This window comes from Gymnoscopelus microlampas (assembly GCF_963454915.1).
Source record: "Gymnoscopelus microlampas genome assembly, chromosome: 16".
Classification (NCBI taxonomy): Eukaryota; Metazoa; Chordata; class Actinopteri; order Myctophiformes; family Myctophidae; genus Gymnoscopelus; species Gymnoscopelus microlampas.
Genome location: NC_139953.1, coordinates 2,345,989 through 2,362,450, shown reverse-complemented (window position 1 = coordinate 2,362,450; position 16,462 = coordinate 2,345,989). Strand labels below are relative to the sequence as shown.

General features: G+C 40.0%; 2 long non-coding RNA genes across 2 annotated transcripts; both read left to right on the top strand.

Annotated features, from left to right (window-relative positions):
• The first annotated feature begins 2,005 nt into the window (after positions 1–2,005).
• On the top strand, positions 2,006–7,107 carry LOC311063472. Its single transcript, XR_014602592.1, has 3 exons — positions 2,006–2,210; positions 3,976–4,090; positions 6,608–7,107. It is a non-coding gene; the product is annotated as an uncharacterized lncRNA (long non-coding RNA).
• Positions 7,108–7,557: 450 nt separating this feature from the next.
• LOC311063474 lies at positions 7,558–8,982 on the top strand. The gene is made up of 3 exons (XR_014602594.1): positions 7,558–7,660; positions 7,932–8,089; positions 8,705–8,982. It is a non-coding gene; the product is annotated as an uncharacterized lncRNA (long non-coding RNA).
• The last annotated feature ends 7,480 nt before the right edge of the window (positions 8,983–16,462 follow it).

Here is a 16,462-nt window from a genome sequence, read left to right as displayed (position 1 = left end):
ATACAGTTTCACGCAAATAGCTGAAAAATCCTGGGTTTAAGTGTTTTTCAAACTGCTCAAAATTGCGGACAATCTAAGGGCGGAGCTTAATGGTCAAATCGATACGTGTGTTCCTCATGAGTCAAGGCACATGTGTAAGCAAGTTTCACGACTTTTGGCCAAACGAGGCATGACTTATGCCTGTTTAAAGTCTGCCTTTTCAAAAAATTGCTATAGCGCCCCCTTTTGCCCAATTGGAGTGAGATTGGTTTCAGTGATATTTGGAATGACCCTGTACATTTCTGCAAAGTTTCAAAGAAATGTGAGTCTGCATGTATGTTTTAGGCACAGATGAATAATTTTCATAAAACTGTAATAGTTAAAATCTATCTCATCCTGGGATTTTTGAGCAATCTGCACGAAACGTTTAACACTTGAACTTTGGACCACTGCCTACAAAAATTTCCAACGGATTTTCCATAAGTGAAAAAATGCAGAAGTTAGGAGCCAATGACTGTTTTACATATAATTCAAAATGGTGGGCGATCTAAAGGTCAGAGGTCAAAAGTCAGACCACAAAAGTTGTCGGGCATGAAGAGACGCATGTGTGTATCGAAGTTTCATGGTTGTAGGTCAAACAGGGCATGAGTTGTTCAAAGTTGGCACTTTCAATTGAGTGCTATAGCGCCACCCTTTGACGAATGAGTGTGAGAATTATTTCTTGGTAGTTTTTCATGAGCATCTACCATATGGCCGAGTTTCGTAAAAAGCGTATGCACGGTTAAGCCAGAACTGGCAAAAACAAGTATTTTTCAAACTGCTCAAAATTGCGGAAAATCTAAGGGCGGAGCTTAATGGTCAAATCGATACGTGTGTTCCTCATGAGTCAAGGCACATGTGTAAGCAAGTTTCACGACTTTCGGCCAAACGAGGCATGACTTATGCCTGTTTAAAGTCTGCCTTTTCAAAAAATTGCTATAGAGCCCCCTTTTGGCCAATTGGAGTAAGATTGGTTTCAGTGATATTTGGAATGACCCTGTACATTTCTGCAAAGTTTCAAAGAAATGTGAGTCTGCATGTATGTTTTAGGCACAGATGAATAATTTTCATAAAACTGTAATAGTTAAAATCTATCTCCTCCTGGGATTTTTGAGCAATCTGCACGAAACGTTTAACACTTGAACTTTGGACCTATGCCGACAACACCTTGGCAGCGGATTTTCCATAAGTGAAAAAATGCAGAAGTTAGGAGCCAATGACTGTTTTTCATATAATTCAAAATGGTGGGAGATCTAAAGGTCAGAGGTCAAAAGTCAGAGGGTGAAAGTTGTTCAGCATGAGGAGATGTGTATCCAAGTTTCATGGCTGTAGGTCAAACAGGGCATGAGTTGTACCTGTTCAAAGTTGCCATTTTCAATTGAGTGCTATAGCGCCACCTTTGGACGAAAGATTGTGAGAATTATTTCTTTATCGTTTTTCATGACCATCTACCATATGGCCGAGTTTCGTAAAAAGCGACTGCACGGTTCAGCCAGAACTGCGAAAAGTGGCAGAAAAAACAGAATACTGCCAATAACAAAACAGGTCCAGAGCTGAGCTCTGGCCCCGTAAATATAGAATTAATCTTCTTCAGCCCTACAGACTCCATTTGACCTGTTTTTACCTCCTTTATGACAGGTTTTTCACCTTAATGCATTTCACCCCCTGGTGGAAGAGGTGTGTAACTGGAGATAGAGCCTCCTGTATAGCTGTGGAAAGACAGTCTGTCCTCCCTCACTGTGAGTTTTGTGTTTGGGCCTGGGTGTGTCCAGAGAGTTTAACTGTGGTGTGTCCTGGAGTCTGAGCAAGGAAGATTTTGAAAGGAAAGGACGGACAGTCCCTTCCGTTCTCTAGATATATGACGTGACACTCACGGGTGGCAAATCTCCTACCGGAAGTTGGTGAATTACATTGCAGTGGACGGGAGCCCACTGGACAGCTTGTGAACAAACACTATTTCTGAACGATTGCGACCGAGGTTGTTTTCCGAGTGGTTGTTTTTCGACTTGGGAAGTATTTAATTTTATTGAGGTATCTAAAGAGCACAGAGTACGTTTCTGCCTGGGCTGCATAGGCTGTCATCGCGAGACTGTCAACTAGTGCCATTCGAGCCTCACATTCTAGTGATCATTCTGTGTGGAACAGTCTGCGACTGGAGCCGTTGTGGAAAGCAATCTAAAGTCAGCAAAGAGGTAAGTAAAGTATTGAAAGTCCGTCATTTATGCATGAATGAATCTATCTATTGCTGTGTGTGTTCCTACAAAATTTGAGTAATGGATATACCCTCTAAAATTACCATTGTTTATATTGTTTAACTAGCTCTCATGACCAATGGTGGAAAGTAACTAAGTACATTTACTTAAGTGCTGTACTTCAGTACATTTTTTAGGTATTTGTGCTTTACTTGAGTATTTCCAATTTCCAATACTTTTACTTCTACTCCACTACATCTCTGATTCAAATATTGTACTTTTACTCCACTACAATTATTTGAAAACTTTGGTTACTAGTTACTTTGTAGATTTTGATTGTTATTACAAAACATACATTAACCACTTCAGCCCTATACATCTCATCAATTTGAAAATAGCAGATCTACAAGCTCACAATGCTACGCATTGTGAGCTTGTAGATCTGCTTGTGAAATGGGACATTCTGTATAATGATTACTTTTACTTTTGGTACTTAAAGTACATTTTGATGCCAACACTTTTGTACTTTTACTCAAGTACATTTTGAAATCCGGACTTTGACTCGTAACATAGTATTTATACATTAAAGTATTGATACTTTTTTTACTGAAGTAATACATTTGAGTACTTTTTCCACTACTGATCATGACATGCTAGCCTTTAAGCCTTGGATCAAGAGACTATCATAGATTCATCGAGTCTGACATTTGTTCAGTGGTTGAAAAAGTACTCACATTTCTTGCTCAAGTAAAAATATCAATACTGCAATATAGAAATACACTGTTACAAGTAAAAGTCCGGTGTTCAAAATGTACTTGAGTAAAAATACGAAAGTATTGTTATCAAAATATACTTAAAGTACAAACGTAGAAAGTACTCATTATGCAGAATGTCCCATTACACAAGTTTTCAAATGTATAAAATGTATAAAAATATCTTAGAAATAGCAGATCTACAATGTCACAATATGTCTCATTGTGAGCTTGTAGCTCTGCTATTTTCAAATGGCCGAAATGTATATAGGGCTGAAGAGGTTCATCTATGTTTTGTAATGTTGATCAAAATCTACAAAGTAACTAGTAACTAAAGCTTTCAAATAATTGTAGTGGAGTAAAAGTACAATATTTGCCTCTGAGATGTGGTGGAGTAGAAGTAAAAGTACTGCAAATTGGAAATACTCCAGTAAAGTAAAAAATACCTCAAAATTGTACTTAAGTACAGTACTTGAGTAAATCTACTTAGTTACTTTACACCACCGCATTTGTTTACAACACGTATCCACAAAATGTCAGAATCGATTAAATAAATCTATGATAGTCTTGATCCAAGGCTGCTGCTAGCCAGTTGACTCCTGTACATGTGTCTCACTTCAAATTATTCTACTGATATTTAAACACAAGCTCTGTAAAGAGTGATCTTATGCATGGCTGCCATAATCTTCTAAATCAAACATGTGACATGTTGAGATCTTATTGGTCCGATCGGACACTGTGATGAAAGCTTAAATAGGAGTTCTACCTTCACTTTTCCCTCACTTTTTAGGTAAAAAAAGCAGCCTAAAGCAATCTAAAAGCAATTATTAAATGGGCAGTATTATGTATTAAGTGAGAACCTAGAAAGTAGTTATAATACTCTTAAGACCGCAGTTCATTACAGTTACATTAAATGTAACTGTAATGAACTGCGGTCCCATTCATTCTTGTTTTTGTGTCTTGTCTTGAGTGTTTGTTTTTCTCTCCCCCCTCCTTTTTTCCATCCTCACAAGAAAATAGGTCAGCGGTGGACACTGGACAGACATCTAAGCAATGCTTCCATTTCAATATAAAGTTGATATAAATGGCTTTAAAGACATGATGAAAGCACTGGATCCAAGATATGAGGTACCTGCCTGCAAACATTAAGCCAAACATATCAACCTAACTATTGTCAGATCACAGGTTTGCAGGTGTAACAATAAATGATTGGTGAAATTGTTTTTTGTGCAAGCTCCAACGTTTGTTTATTTCCAGAATGAAAAAGAAGAGGTGGGACAGGGGGAGCAAGAGAAAAAAGAAAAGAAAATTCAAAGAAAAGATATTTACATATATACACATAACATATCCATCTGGTGCAGTATGTACATGTGGTTAGACATAAGGTGTATGAATATAGCAGCAGTCACAGTATGTTATTACACATTAAGGTGCAAAAAAAGCTGAAGTGACAGTCTTCCCTCACCAAATTGGGTGCATTTCTCCTTTCCGACATGTCGCCTTTACCAAATTTAACTCACAGAATTGACGCTGAGTCAAAAAAATCTCATCATGTCCATATACACTTTCGATGTGACACTTGTGAGTCACAAAGAATTGTACCAGGCATCATGCAAGTAATGGGAATACTTAGTGCCCCCAACAGCAAAACATTTCATATAATTTCATTACAACATTAAGATTAAGGTGCAGAAAAGAATATCAGTGAGTTGTTCATGAGATTAAGGTGCAAAAAAGAATATCAGTGCGTTGTGCATGAGATTAAGGTGCAAAAAGGAATATCAGTGCGTTGCTCATGAGATTAAGGTGCAAAAACAAATATCAGTGTGTTGTACATGAGATTAAGGTGCAAAAACGAATATCAGTACGTTGCTCATGAGATTAAGGTGCAAAAACGAATATCAGTGCGTTGTACATGAAATTAAGGTGCAAAGAGTAACAGCGCATAGTCAGGTTCAACCAAGTTGAAATGCCAAAATAGAAGAACATTTTTTTCTTCTATTGCAGTTTTGCACAATATTTTTTTTTTTACCTCTGCACCAGGGCTGGTCAATTAACCGAAAATATATCGACACGAGTATTTAGGGCCAATAGCTGATAAATAAATAATAATATATACATCTAAAAAAATGTAATAAATAAAATAAATGTTGATCTTGTAGGTTAATCAATTAATCGAAAAGCAATTTTTTGTTTTGTTTAATTTCTTGTATATCAATGAAGCTACACTAGTGTGGCTTCGCGTGTGGCTTTTGACTGGCCCGCCCACCAATCAATCAATCAATAAAAATTTAAAAAATGCGACAAAAACGAAATATCTCCATGAATTCAAGGCTTCTTGATGTGTAAGTAATAGAAAATAAGTCATTTTTTTCAAGCAGACTGTGTCTGTATGCTGTCAGTCTGTATGCTGTCAGGCTGCCAGTCAATTGGTGAGTAACCACATTGAATGGAGTCAATTTGGGTGATGTACATTATTAGAGGCTTGTTGAGGTCAGATTGGGTGCAGATGCAAGGATACAGGCTCTTGTTGAAAGACTGATGTGTAGATATTGCAGCCTGCAAAAAAAGTGAAATAGCCCATCTACAAGCTCACAACGCGTCATATTGCAATGCAAAAAAAACAAAAGATGATTATTTAACTGAAGTCGCTCTAAGAGCGGACTTGCTGTCATATTATCGAATTTCGCCAGACTGGCGAGTTTTTTGCTTTAAGAGCATATGTAATTTCAGTGTAGCCAGTCTCTTAACAATTTTTTTGAGACTGCATGGCATGGTGGGAGCCAGGTGGTGATGGTGTCCATCCACCTCATAATGAGGTCCACTGGATTCTCCGTTCTAAGGAGTGCCTGTTCTTGTTCTTCCATCAGGTGGTGGAGCTTCATATGCTGTTGATGGACATCTGTGGAAGGGTGGACCAGTTTCCCCTTGCTCTTGATCGTAGTGAGTACTGCCTCTGACTCCACGGGGTGGAGGCTGTGGTAGCCATGCTCGTGGAGGGCACTGCTTGAGAGGCAGTACTCACTACAAGCTACACATGCAGTTTTTCTAATTTCCGTGAACACTGCCCATCCCGACAGGTAGTACAGAACCTGCCCTTGTATCAAGGGCAGGGGTTGTTGCTCATACTCTGCCTGAGCTGGCAACTCGGCAATCTCCACTGGCTGCTCCTCTGTTTGGGCCAAGGTGTCGATGTAGTCGACCATTGTGGTGTCAGTGGAGGGGCCCTTGCCTTCATATTGGGTAAGAGCAATAGCTTTCAGCCTTGCGTGGCAAGTTTTGGCGCTGGGGTGGATGACGTTGTCTGCTCTCAATTGAGAATGCAGATTTTCATTGGCATCAGTAGAGATCCACCCAGTGTGGAAGTGGTTCAGTGATGTCCTTTCTCCTGTCATCCGGGCCATCCAGGTTCTGTTTTCTGGCAGGAAGGAAGAGGGAAGTGATGGCAGGTGCTGCTCCAGTTCCTCTGGGAAGAGTGCAGCACCTGCCATTACCAGCATGGTCGTTGTTGCCATTCGGACACCAGTCTGGGATGGCTTCCAGGCTGTAAATAAAATGTTCCAGGCTGTAAATAAAATGTATTCATTTAGTATTGTAAGTCTCATAACTGCTGCCATTAATTCTGCTTTTGATTGTTTGTTTCAGAGGCACTTACCCTGATGCTTCCCTTTCTTTTTGGAGCGAAACACTGTGGCATTCCATGTTTGCATGAAGTCCTGCAGCCTCTCCAACTTCCAATTGGCCCCAGCAGTGGTGTTTGGTGGATATAGTGCTGCACATATCAAACATGTAATAGTGTCAAACAGAAGGAGCCAGCACTGCCTGGGTTCAGGGTCCAGTGGCTTCTTCAAACAGGTGCTCTTCAGTGAAACAGGTAGGTATATTTATAACCCTCCCTCAAAGTTCTGCTTGTGGTGCAGACTGCCTATGGAGAAGAATCCTGAGGCACTCCGTCAGGTGAAAAAAATAAGTTTATTGCTGAGCAAGGCAACACAGAAGGAATGCCCTAGTATTCTTCTCCCTAGACCGTCTGCACCACAAGCAGGACCCCCCCCCCCCCTTTATAGTGTGTGTGTGTGTGTGTGTGTGTGTGTGTGTGTGTGTGTGTGTGTGTGTGTGTGTGTGTGTGTGTGTGTGTGTGTGTGTGTGTGCTTTTACTGACCATAAAGGTGACCTCTCGATGTCATCAAGTCGAACCAGTCATTCACCATGTCTATGAACCAGGCCGTGGTTAAGGCCTCATTTGGCAGCTGCTCACAGTGCACAAACATGCGAATGGCACTTGCAGTTGTAAGTATGGAAAATACTGCACATACTCGTAACTCTGTCTGTATCCACCTGATCATTGTATGTCATAGAAAAAGAAGGCACTTTCAATGTTTAATACACTCAAGGCCAGATTTACTAAGCCTTTTGCACCTTTTGGACACTGTCTGCACTTAAACATTAATCTGCAAGGCTTAAGATGCAATGCAATTGCCTTTTGTACGTGAGTATGACTGTCATTGTTTACAGTATACCAAACAGCAAGTGTGTGTTGTTAGTGCAACATACTTTCATTTTTTCAAAACTTGTAGCTGTTGATACTTGTAGCAGTCAGACCAGGCACAAGTTTTTCCGACGTGTCAGCCTGAACAGAGATGACCTTCTCAACGGCAGCTATGGACACCTGGAAAACATATATTATTTCAAGCAGAAGTAAGTAGATTTTGTAAAATGACACTTTGTTGAATTCAGCAATTATATCTCATTTTGGGTGAACATTTATGAATGACATAACATGTCAGAATCATCACAATTGACTGGGTCATTGATTTGCTATTTGCTTTTGGTATTTTGTAATTGATCTGAGTAGCATCCCATCAGTAAATGTACTCACTGTATCACCAGGCAAGCTGTTTTTCATAACAATGTCATCGGGTAGGATGAAGTTGTGGTTGCACATTGCCGTTTTCATGGCTTTTAACAGGTGGGGGGTGTCGGGACTAAAGAAAAGGTATGATCCTTCAAAATATGGATGGTCGATGTAGGTCCTGTCCATCGATTGGCCAACCTGAAGGCCAGCCTCCCGCCACATCGCCTGGTTGGACGAATCCATGTCAGAACACTAGAAGTTGGATATAGCAGGTAAGAACATTGACATCAAATTGTAATTGCAACGCTGAGAATGAAGCTTTTACAACGTCACTAACTGGTTTGTTCATATAGAGTGTGATGGTAAATGAAAGGCTAAAGCCTGAACATACCACAGTGATGACTTTTATGTCCCGCTATCCACATGCCGCAATAATGGTTTGCATGTAGGCCCAGAGATCTCTCCCCGATACTGATGGCCCGGTGAAGTCATAAGCCACAACTTGTTTGAAATCCTTTGTCAAGGAGGCCAGAATGGTTGTCAGCACCTTTGTTGACAGGGTGTCATCTCGCAAAATCATTTTGCTCCCTGGATCATATTGGAGTTATTTTTTTATGGCCATTTCATTAATCTATTAAAAAAATGGTTACAGTGCATACAAAGTGTGCATATGAAACAAAATACTGTATCTGGGAGTGAAACGATCTGTGGTCAATAAGCAACATGAGTGTAAGTTCAACAGTGTGTTGAGTCTGCCGACTCTTATGTCTGTTCTGTAAGTGTGTCTTTTGGAAAATACTATACTGTATAATCTATACTGTGTATGTATTCGTTTTTAATCATTCTGATTTTATCGTACTAATGAAACTATACATTTTCATTTTAAGGCACCTTTAGGACAGCAAGGCGGGCATTCGGAGGAAGATGCTGCAGTTTCAGCACCATTAAATCCAGGATTTCATGCTGTATTCCTGGTTGGAATTGTATGGCCTCCAGGCGCCTGCTAAGAGTCCGGTAGCTTGGCATGAGGAATTTCATCTCTAGAGTGTGTAAAGATATTTGCGAAATTTGTACTTGGTTGTCTCTCTTTGTTAGTAAGATGTAACTATGTTATAACAAGTCTAGGGCTCATACCTTCTCTCAAATATTCATAACCACTGATCCCTGTGGCAACTCTGACTTTTAAGAGACATTGGAGTACTTCTAATTCTTCCACCACTGCTAATGTCGAACCCTCTATGTGTAGGCTACTGTAAGTGGACGATAGATTGAATATCGAGATAAATATCCCAGCAAAACATAAACACGATGTACTGTAGCATATATTAAGCTGGAACAAGGCAAGTGTATCATTGCTGTCGGACAGAACCCTCCTGTCTTTTTTCCTCTTGTTTTAATGAATACCGTTTTGGACATAAAACGTTTTCACCCAACAGCAACGATATATAGACTAATATAGTACAATATAATAGATATATTGTAATGTTTTAGAACCCCGCGCTGGGATCGAACCAGCTAGACAAACAGAGCTAAAGACCTTTCTGTTTGACGTTGTCTTTGATTGAGTTTTTTGTTTTTCTTTCTCTTCTACACTGTAATTGTATTGTATATGTTATTTTTTATTCATTTGTTTCATGCATCCTAATGTCATAGTATAATTGTGTTTCCTTTGCTTAACGTTCTGTGTAAAGGACATTGAATTGCCTTGTTGTTGAAATATGCTATACATAATGTGTTCAGATTTTGGAATGCCAATGTGCGTGTGTGCGTGTGTGTGTTGGGGTTGGGACTGATAGTCCGGGCGTTTCGGGCCATATTTTGATGGAATCGTGCACTTTACGATACAAGAATGAAATTTGGCACACAGTTAGGGCATGCCATAAGGAACATTTTTGGCTATAGGGCCATCGCAGATTTTTCCTGTGGTAACCATGGCAGCCATTTTCCAAAATGGCCTCCACCTGCTGTTATTTTACCAATAACTCAGGTTCTAGACCACCTAGGATCTTGATTCTGGTGACTAATCCTACATTTTCAAGGATGAGGAATACAGTGGTACTATTTCGATTTGTCCTGTGGTAACCATGGCAGCCATTTGTCAAAATGGCCGCCACCTGCTGTCATTTTACCAATAACTCAGGTGCTAGACCACTTAGGATCTTGATTCTGGTGACTAATCCTACATTTTCAAGGATGAGGAATACAGTGGTACTATTTACAACATTCCTACTACCTAACTACATATATCTGGCATTCAGTTAATTGAATACTAGTAAACTCATCAAAATATGTAATAATGTAGTACTGTACATGTTTTCAAACTGTGACACGTGAGAGTCAAGAATGCAGTACTTCACTGTTTCTTTTATTAGTATTGCATAATTATTTTCAACAAAGGCAGAGTACTCTCTGCCTTTCTAGCTGCACAGTCCACCACAGTAGCAAAGGGCAGTACACTGAAGTGCTGCCTTAACACATCTGCAGTGTCCACTGCATCACTTTTTGCAACCACAGCGGAGGAGTTCCCGACAGGCCAGGCTCGCTTCTGGCAGTGTGGTCCAGTGCACTTCCCATCCTCCTGTCAAAATTAGAATCAGCTTTATTGTCAGATCACAGGTTTACAAGTGTAAAGAAGTGGATTAAATTATTTGTATTCACCTGTCTCCTTCCTCTTCCACCCCCATTCACCTGGGGATGGGAGTTCAGGGGCTGCAACCATCGCCTGTCCCCAGCAGTGGCCAGCTTGGTAGGCTGCCCTCTTTGTATGTTGAATCAGTGCAGCTTGTGTTGGGGGAGTCCATCAATTGTTCTGCCCTTCTGGGTGAATAGCTGCTTCCGTGCCTGATTCACTGATGCCTGGCCGCTAGTGCGGTCATAGAGCAGTACCACAAATCGCTCCAGAGGCTCCATCCAGTCATCTATTTTGTCTGGGGTGGCACCTAATGAACTGATGGCACTTGTGACGTCACTATAGGTTTTCCAGGTCTCCCATGCCGTCTTCTTGCCTCTGCCTCGAAAAGATGACACTGTGTCACATCCAGTAAAGGCATGGGACATGGGTAAGGCTAAGCATCGATCTGGGCCTAATGCCCTTGCCATCTCGAGCTGCTAAGTTACGGAAACTTTTCCCAGTTCCAAAAGCAACTCACAGCTCAGTCAAGTGGAGGCGTTGGGCTGCCGTTACTGCCAGGACCAGCACATCCGTGTCTACTGTGCATATTGTCACCTTGCTATACCCTTCCTTCACAGCATCTTCTAGGTGTAATATGACGCGAGTATCAGCCTCCTCATGTACTGTAGATAGTTAGGTCGTTTTTTTTTTTGTCACCAGAATCAAGATCCTAGGTGGTCTAGCACCTGAGTTATTGGTAAAATGACACGAGGTGGCGGCCATTTGGAAAAATGGCTGCCATGGTTACCACAGGACAAATCTAAATAGTACCACTGTATTCCTCATCCTTGAAAATGTAGGATTAGTCACCAGAATCAAGATCCGAGGTGGTCTAGAACCTGAGTTATTGGTAAAATAACAGCAGGTGGAGGCCATTTTGGAAAATGGCTGCCATGGTTACCACAGGACAAATCTGCGATGGCCCTATAGCCAAAAATGTTCCTTATGGCATGCCCTAACTGTGTGCCAAATGTCATGCTTGTATCGTAAAGTGCACGATTTTTGCCCGAAACGCCTGGGCTATGAGAATGTCTGGGATTCGCATGATGAATAATAGGCCTTGATCAGCAAGATCCTGAAAGAAGAGATTTTGTTATAAGGTAATAAAAATAAAGCAACCTGACAAATAAAGATCCATATATACACAATTATTTAATACAGTTATTTTTTAATTGCATTTAAAGCCTTATATTTCTACAATTGTTACACATTTCTACAGAACGTGTGGATATCCTTGTCATTCATAAACAAGAAGTTGAATATTTGAATGATATAGCACACATGGAAGACCCATAAAAAACACCTATACAAACTTTTTAGAATGCAAACAAGTATACTCTCTCTTTAGCATATACTATATGTACTATGATCATTTAACAATATAAACAACACACATGTCAACACACAGTGAACAGCTACACAAACGCAGCAGCTTGTGGACAGACACTGATGCTCATATTTTACTACCAGTAACCTATGAGCTGGAGGGAATAATGCAAGATAACAATTTTAATGGAAATTCCATCAAGTTGAACAGAAAATAAGATCCATACACAAGATAAAACAAAAATACATCAAACTAAACTATTAATGTTTATTTTATTCAGTCATGTTGATATTGTCAGATTATGTGATTCTTCTGCTTCAGTATCCTTGTCATTGTCATCCTGGTTTAGACTAAATGATGATATGTGTCTTAAACTAAAGGCTTTCCCCCATATGAGTCCTCATGTGTGTTTTTAGAGTACTTTTCTCAGCAAAGCGTTTACCACAAACTGTACAAGAAAAGGGCTTTTCGCCTGTATGAGTCTTCACGTGTGATTTTAGAGTATGTTTATAAGCAAAGCTTTTACCACAAACTGTACAAGAAAAGGGCTTTTCGCCTGTATGAGTCCTCATGTGTGTTTTTAGATTACCTGTGCTAAGACAGCCTTTACCACAAACTGTACAAGAAAAGGGCTTTTCACCTGTATGAGTCCACATGTGTGTTTTTAGATGACTTGTGCTAACACAGCCTTCACCACAAACTGTACAAGAAACTGGCTTTTTACCTGTATGTGTCATCATGTGGTATTTTAGATTACCCGTGCTAACATAGCCTTTACCACAAACTATGCAAGAAAAGGGCTTGTCTCCTGTATGAGTCCTCATGTGTATTTTAAAATTACCCGCTCCAGCAAAGCTTTTACCACAAACTGTACAAGAAAAGGGCTTTTCGCCTGTATGAGTCCGCATGTGTATTTTTAGATTACCTGTGCTAACACAACCTTTACCACAAACTGTACAAGAAAAGGGCTTTTTACCTGTATGTGTCATCATGTGTGTTTTTAGATTACTTGTGTTAACATGACCCTTACCACATACTGTACAAGAAAAGGGCTTTTCACCTGTATGAGTCTTCATGTGTATTTTTAGATGACTTGCGCTAACACATCCATGACCACATACTGTACAAGAAAGGGGCTTTGTTCCTGTATGAGTCCTCATGTGTGTTTTTAGATTTCCCTTTTGATTGAACATGTTGCCACACTCTGTACAGCTTAAGCTTTCCTTCCCTGTGTAACTTCTCATGGATTGAGTTTGTTTCGATGATGTCAAGTCCTGGAACAGCTTGCACTGTCCTCCCACATTTTGTGTCTTGTGTGATTTCAGTGTGTTTAAAGCTGACTAATCTCCCCTAGTCTCCTCCCACTCATCACTGTCTTCAGTGTCTGATTCAGAACAGTGTGAAGAGAGAAGCTGGTCATCACTAGTTGGTTGTGATGTTCCACAGTCCTCTACATCAGCTTGTGTTTTCATGTGTTCAGTTGAGGTGCTGGCTACAGGCTCTGTCTCTCTGTTTTCATCATCATCTTCACTTTTCACTGCTAGTAATGTCAACGTTGACCAACGAGCCTCTTCTGCTCTTTGAAGTAGCTCCTCCTGTTCCTCTTTAATCTGTGGAGGTTGTGGTTCTTTCTGGACCAGACTGGAGCTCCACTCCTCTTCAGGGGAAACCTCCTCTTTACACACAGGGGTGTGCAAGAAGTCTAGAAAAAGAGATACAATGAGACTCTATAGAACTTTACATGATATAATATAGTGTTCCCTCTGTTTTATGAAAAGCTGGTGCACATACATCCACTGTCCAGGTGTAGGACAAACACAAGTTCAACACATAACAATAAAGTCTGCACACTGGCTAAAAAAAAAGCTTAGCTGTTTAAATTGCATTTTAATTGATTGCTTTATTTTCCTTTGTTTCCTGTCTTTAGTAGTTGGAAGAACTCCAGCTGTAAATAAACTCTGCTGCGCTCTGTGCTGAAAATAATGTCGCTGTCGTCTGTTTACATCGCAGCTCTCATAGACGATGTGAGGCAAGCTGAATGAGAGGCGGCCCCTATTATTTTTTAAGTAATTAAGTAATTACTTGTAAATGTTAGATCAGTTAGTCTTCTGCAGCAGGTTAGTTAATACTGAAGTAGAATGAACTACATAGCTTCAGTGAACCCATTAATAATTTAACAACCGAACCATCGTCCGATACATGGTACGTTTAGATAGATGCAGGGGTCAAGTTAATACTTAAATTGATAACCGATCAGTTCATCTTTACACCCTCTGTACTGGCCCACTTTCACCAATAAAATAAATAAAGAGTGCTTAAAACGTACTGAGTTCCAGGTGGTCTTCATGTTCCTGCTTAAGGTGGTCTTCAGGTCACTGTTTAATAGAAACGGTCCTGGCTGGAGAACTGATCTTCACCTGCAGACTGGACTCAACACACTGGTCTGGAATGAAGGAATACAACACAGAATTAATTAAGGACTTTGCTGTGACATAAGTAAGGACTAGACCATATATAGAGACTATATTTATAATATTACGTGGGAAGTTAAACTCAGGCATCAAATGATGATATGATTTAATGTTGTACTACTTTATCCAAATAATATTATTAATAATAGGCTTTAATGATAAAATAGCCTAATATCAGCATTTTCCCAATCGGTCACGGTGGCTGGTGATGTTTATAATTAACAGCCAATTAAACATGTTATCGGTCAATGGCCGGTAAATACCGGTTAACGGAAACACTGACCTGCAGTGTGTAATTTGGTGTTGTGTGTGTAACAGACATACCTGCAGTGTGTAGATCAATGTCCATATCAAAATCAATGTCCAGCAGTTTGTTTTGTTTCTCCAGCAGAATTTCTAGTGTCTCTTTCTCTCTCTGGAAGAGGTTGCATGTGAACTCTGCAGCCGCACTGAGGCTCTCCAACACAAACACTCTGACAAGCTTCACACAACAAACATCAGCACCACGCTGCTGTTTGTCCAAAACACACAATATCTCCTCTCCCACCGACGTCATGTGTTCATTTATCTTCAGCCGTACAGACTCCATTTGACACGTTTTTACCTCCTTTATGACGCGTTTTTCACCTTCTTGGTGCCTTTCGCCCCCTGGTGGAAGAGGTGTGTAACTGAAGATGGAGACTCCTGTAGCTGACTAGCTGTGGAAAGACAGTCTGTCCTCCCTCACTGCGAGTTTTGTGTTTGGGCCGGGGTGTGTCCAGAGAGTTTAACTGTGGTGTGTCCTGGAGTCTGAGCAGGAGGACAGTGTGGAGATTTGGAGTGAAAACACCACCTTTTTATCTTGAAGAGGAGAAACAGCTCCTCCCATCTCCTCACATTCTTCCAGTTAACTGCAGTCAGGGTCCATTTCAATATGAAAGGCTCATAACAAAAGACAGTGTAATGATGGGCCATCATCACTCATCAGATACATTTACATAGATGCAAGTTTCAATGTCTTTTGCTTAATCAACATGTTGACTGTTTTTCTTTGCCAAAGAAAGAAAACCCATGACACATTTCACTCACTCTTTACACCTTTAAACTTGTGATGAGGACAAATTGATTCTGTTAAATGTTAAGGTTTTGCTATTGATCAAGTTATTCTGTGGAATTATCCGTTTAGATCCGTTAACAAAATGTTACTTCTCTGTGAATAAAAGAGCTTATTTTTTTAAACAAAGTTTCTTTGTTGGACATTACAATGATACGCCGCCATGCCACCCTTTTTCGCTTTTGAAAATGTGTTGAATTCTGGGTTTTATCAGCACTGCACACAGAGTGTTTACTAATAAATTACATTGTTTCAGTTATTTATTTATTTTTTACATCGCATGTGAATGAGTTTAATTCTTGAACTACCAAACATTTCTTTACTTTCATTTCAATAGACCCCTTAACAGACAATGTCACATTGATAAGAACCAGTATGCGCACACAGGCCGTCACCAAACGAAACCCATTCTGTCATGTCTCTCTAGCACGCGCCCCACTAGCCAACACACAAGAGGAGGTTGAATGAACTGAAACCAATGCACCCCGAAACAATATGTTGGAAATTGATTGCATGAAACAATCACCTGTGCGTCCAGTCTCAATGTTGGTAAACAAATAATTGATCTATACTGGGTACAGATAGATAGATAGATAGATGGATGGATGGATGGATGGATGGATGGATGGATGGATGGATGGATGGATGGGTGGGTGGGTGGGTAGGTAGATAGATAGATAGATAGATAGATAGATAGATAGATGGATGTACCTACAGCACATAGACTGTAAAATAATTCTGGACCAAATGACAGAACTGTGTATAATATACTATATACTGTATGTATATACCTATGGCTTGTGTTATCCTTTTACCATCATTTTAAAATCGTACCACTGTACTATTTGCAAACTGTTTTCAATCAATGCAAATCAATCAGATGACTGCAGTTGATTCAGAATGCTGCTTTTGGAGTCCTTACGAATACCAAGAGCATTTCACTCCAGTTATTACATCAAAGGATTGATTTCAAAATACTACAGTTGGTCATATGAGCTTTGAATGCTTTAGTCTGCTGCCACTCTTATTTATTTTAAAACACAACTAAAGACCTTTGATTTGAGTTAGTTATTACACTGTAAT